Below are 5,558 nucleotides of genomic sequence, written 5' to 3'. Positions count from 1 at the left end.
AATTTTTTGACAGGATCCCCCCTATGTGCTCCACTTAAGAAATCTATTGACACGTTTTTACCCTTTTGGGGGCATTTCGACCAGTCAGACCCACATATCAGTACTTAGTTAGCGTGCCGTACAGAAGATTTATCTCAGTGGACGATTCTTAGGCTGGTTGTAATGGAGAGTATCATATACTAGTATCATGCATATGATACTAGTGTATGATACTACCTCCCTAATACATAGTATCATATAGTACTTTATTTATTGTCATGCATGGGACATAGTAGCATAACAATTATTATAATACAGTATCATGATATGATACTCAATCCTTTCTTTCTTCATTTAATTCTATGCCACCTCATCAAAATTGGCAATGTTGGCATCCATGATCTAGCTACGATACTCACATTACGACCAACCTTAGTTGGTCGGATTTGTTCTTATGTAAATAAAAAATATTTTTTGGCACACTTTTTTCGATAAAGGGAATATATAAATATCGCGAAGATACCAATTACACCCAGCCTCTGCACCAGCAAGACATCAAAAGACAAGGATGCACACAACTAAGAACAAAATAAAAAAGAGAGAAATATAAAACAAAGAAAAAAACAAAGGCCCCATCGGCCGAAGTGATGAAACACTCACACCAGCAACACTCTAACCACCACCACAGACAACACCCGGACCGCAAAAGAGGTTCTCCAAAAATGACGCCTTCAAAAAGAAAACAATGCACAAGCATTGTCGTCGCGCGATCAAGGATCTTAAATTTTCACCCCAGAGAAAGTCCGAGATCCCAAAACAATGCCTTTAGCAAGGTCATTGCCAAGTACAACCAATAAAGGCCAGACCTTGGGTTTTCACCCTGGAAATCATGGCTCGGTACTCAAGATGCCCCACCCAAAATTTTGTCCACGTATGTTGTCGTCCCCTCCTGCCTTTACTCAAGAAGCTCCAATAATGACCGCCGCTGCAAGTTCTCACCACCAGACACACAGGAGAAACCTGTGCCGCAAGTTGCAAATACATCATGACACATCGTCACTTAACATTCTATGCCTGCGAACCAACCTGTGGTTGGCTGGTTAGAGGGACCATGGCATCCCCAGCCCATCAGGGTTCAAATCCTGGTACTCGCATTTATTCCTGAATTTATATCAGGATTTCCAGCGATGCGCATTTAATGGGAGGAGACGTTCCCATCGACGACGAGGCGCTTACGGTGACTTCATAAATCTCAAGATGATATGACGGCTCAGTCTTTCGAAGGTGCTCATAGAGGTAGGGTGTGCGTGTGTGCGTTCATAGGATAAGTGTATGCGCGTGTATATGAACGCTTGTGTCTGTACTAATGTTAAATAAAAAAACATTCTATGCCTGGACCATGCTAAGAAACATTCAATGCCGGAGTGCTCACGTAAGTTGCAGTTTAGAATTTGCTTCCTCAGTTTTACTTTCTCTCCCGGTTTATCAATTTTCTTTCTATCATGTTCGATTTGTTTTGGTCGTACGGCGTGGAGAGGGTTTGAGCTGGTCAGTGCGAGGGCTCGGGTGGTCATCCACCTGGCCGGCCCGGACAACCGGCTACTAAGGGTATGGACATCAGCCAAGCAAGACGATGTCCATGAGCACCCAGTAATGTCTCTTATGCACCCCCACATGAATTACCGAAAAAGGCTTTCGCCCCGCTTTATATATAAAACAAAGATCAACAACATTCAAGTATAGACGCACTCCACCCCAACACACACATCCAACGCGGGATACAAAGGCGCTGAGCACAGCAACACGGCCCCTAGCACTATAAGAGCAACCGGGGGCTCCACTAGTGAACACGCCACCACGAAGAGATGAAGCCGCATACGACAAGCCGCGGACTCCAAGACGGTGCCTTCAGGAAGGTTACGACACTGGAGCGCCGCCAATGCCCGATCCGAGGATCAAATTTTCCCTAGGAGCCACACGAAGACAATGAGAGCTGTGACGACGCCTTCAGGAAGGGAACGAGCTACACCATCATCGGTCTGTCCGAAGACAGAGCAGGTTTTCACCCCGGACAATACTCACCGCCAACGAACACCGCACCCCGACAACCATGCCGCCCACACGGCCATGGCCACCGGGCAACACCAAGCGACAGGCTCTGCCCAAGAGCACCGTGCAACCACCACCAGGGCCGCCGTCCCGGCATCCGAGACCTAGATACCACCTCACCCGACACCCGCCGATACCCCAACTGAAGAGACGATCGGAACCAGGGCAAGCCTCCATCGATTCATCCTGCAGCAGCGGGCGCAAGACGAGCTAGGTCCTACAGCCGGGCGCGAGACGAGTACGGTCCTGCTGCCGGGCGCGAGATGTGCACGATCCTGCTGCCGGGCACGAGAAGAGCTCAGTCCTGCTGCCGGGCGCAAAACGAGCTCGGTCCTGCTGCCGGGCGCAAAACGAGCTCGGTCCTGCTACCCGAGCGCAAGACTAGTGATGAGCTGCAGCACAGAGAGGGTCATCCTTCAACGAAAATAGCACCCGGACGACGAGGAGATAGATCAAGGGCTGCCACAAGCCGCCTACGGAGGAGCCGACGCCGGTATAAGCCAGCCGCCACCGCAGCCGACTTGCCAAGGCACCGTGGAGCCATCCACGGCCAGAGCAGCAGCCACCCCGGCCACTGCCCAACCCGCGCCGCCCGGCGAGCTCCAGGCGACGGAGCCGCCGGGCACGCACCCGCGCATCCAACCGTCCCCAAGCACCCACCCTCGAGCATCACCCCAACGCCGGAAGGACGGAAAGGCCCCATCTTGAGATGGAGACCCCCGACCTCCCACAATCCAGCCTGCAATGGGCCTCTGGCAGCACTACCAGCCACCCGGAAAGCTGGACCCAGCACACATCAAGCCAGATCAGAGTGAAAGCCGAGGGCGGAGGAGTCAGAGACAGCGGAGGGAGGGAGCCGCCGCCCGCCACTGCCAGCCGAGGCCCATCGCCGTGCGCACGCCGGAGCGCCGCCTCGCGCCCCGCCATGCCACCACTCGCCGACGCCCGCAGCCACACGCCCAACCACGCGCACTCCGGGACATCGTCGGCCGCCGCCCAGATCCACCGCCCGCAGACACACGGGAGCCGCGAGAAGACCTCCCGCCACCGCCGTCTGCTGCGGGGTTCGCCCAGTCGGCGGCGGCGCGAGGAGAGGAAGGAAGAGGGAGGTGGCGGCGCTGCTAGGGTTGGGAGCCCCAGAGTCGCCCTGGGCAGGGGCGGCGCGAGGGAGTCGATGGGATCACCCACCCCCACATGAATTGGGCGAGTATGCACAACAAGAAGATGTGATCGCAGTCCGTACAGAAGTGCAAAGCTTCATTGAACAATGACTGTTCAGTCCAATGAGATGTCAGTGCGCTACCATGTCAGGAAAAAGAAAGAACCAAGCGCTGCAAATACAGTGCGCACCTCGGGCGAGGATGCAGGACTTGGTTGACAAAGTGTGCATGCAGCCACACATGAGTTCTTTGTTTGTTCTTGTGGGTGTATGCTGATGCAGACAAGGAAGGGATATGCAATCTGTGCTTGGTGGCGCTGATCCGAACACGGATGGGGTGAACACGGATGGGGTGAACTATAAACTCTTGGAAAAAAAATATCTCCCACAACGATTGGTACGCCAACGCCCTTGCAGAAAAGGATAAACCCCGGATGTAGTTCATCTTCCGCGACCCCTAGTACACGAGCGCCAACTGATTGTTCACAATAAAGAAAGGTAAAAAAAAGAGTGAAATTATGAAGAGAAAGTTCCCTTGGTGGCATTAACCAATATCATCATTACTATATTATTATTATCAGGACCTTTTGGTTGATTCTCTCCACTATGTTTACTCTGAAGCAAAGGTATGGCAGAGTTCAGGCAAAATCTCATATATATATATATATGTGTGTGTGTGTGTGTATATATATATATATGAGTCCATCGTACTAGATAGTAGCGTTTTCTCTTTTTAGACACTTGCCAAAAAATCTTCTACGGTGTTTATCCAACCTGTCAATAATGGTCTTCGACAGGAGGAACATAGACATGTAATAATAGGCGATACTGGATATATTGGCATTCAGCAGAGTCAGTCTACCCCCCGAGGATGCATTACACCCTAGTCCAGAATCACATCTGCTAATATATTTAGCTTCCAAAAAGTCCCAATCCACCCCTCGAATGGATGAATAACTGACTGGCACCCCCAAATACTTCATAGGGAAGTGGCCAATCTGACAGTTGAAAATATCAGCATAAGTTTGCAGGATATTATCATCCCCTCCAACACAGAGAATCTCACTCTTCTAGAAGTTTATTTTCAAACCCGACATGAGTTCGAACATATAAAGAAGGAGCTTCAGATTCACAGCTTTACCAGGGTCGTGTTCGATACAGAGGACTGTATCATCTGCATATTGCAGAATTGCTACCCCATTCTCGACCGGGTCCGCGGCCAACCCAACAAAGAGATTATTTTTTTGTGCATGCAGCACCATTTTACATAAGCACTCAGCAGCAATACTAAACAGGAACGGGGAGACAGGATCTCCCTGTCTGACCCCCTTATAGCTTTGAAAGTACGGACCCATTGTATTGTTCAGCTTGACAGAAATTGTGCCTTTATGCAAGATCTTTCTCATCCACTCACACCAAGTCTTCCCAAAGCCTCTGTCCTCGAGACACTTCAAAAGGAAGTCCCAGTTAACCTTGTCATATGCTTTCTCAAAATCGAGCTTAATGACAATACCACATTTTTTCTTAACATAGGTATGATGAAGAACCTCATGCAAAGATAGGACCCCATCCATAATGTTCCTGCCTTTGATAAAGGCATTTTGATGTTTGCTGAATAAAATATCAGCAAAAAGGGCCACTCTATTGTCTAGAACTTTTGTAATCAATTTATAAGGGCATCTCAACAGACATATTGGCCTGAATTGTTGAATCTTATCTGCTCCAGAAATCTTAGGAAGAAGGGTAATGATGCCATAGTTCAACCTATAAACATCCAGCCTCCCCTCATGAAAAGCATGAAACAGACTCATGATGTCATTTTTTACTATCTCCCAGCTATTGGGGAACGTAGTAATTTCAAAAAATTTCCTACACACACGCAAGATCATGGTGATGATATAGCAACGAGGGGAGAGTGTTGTCTACGTACCCTCGTAGACTGAAGCGGAAGCGTTGACGCAACGTAGAGGAAGTAGTCGTACGTCCTCCCGGTCCGACCGATCCAAGCACCGTTACTCTGGTACCTCCGAGTTCTTGACACGCGTACAGCTCGATGACGCACCCTCGTTCTCCAATCTAGTAGAGGCGCCGAGGGGGAGTTCCGTCAGCACGACGGCGTGGTGACGATCTTGATGTTCTCCTGTCGCAGGGCTTCGCCTAAGCACCGCTACAATATGACCGAGGTATAATATCGTGGAGGGGGGCACCGCACACGGCTAAGGAACGATCAATGATCAACTTGTGTGTTCTAGGGTGCCCCCCTACCCCCGTATATAAAGGAGGGAGGGAGGAGGTGGCCGGCCCAAGGAGG

This window comes from Triticum aestivum, chromosome 2B (assembly GCF_018294505.1).
Source record: "Triticum aestivum cultivar Chinese Spring chromosome 2B, IWGSC CS RefSeq v2.1, whole genome shotgun sequence".
Lineage (NCBI taxonomy): Eukaryota > Viridiplantae > Streptophyta > Magnoliopsida > Poales > Poaceae > Triticum > Triticum aestivum.
Note: the sequence above shows the minus strand (reverse complement) of the source record.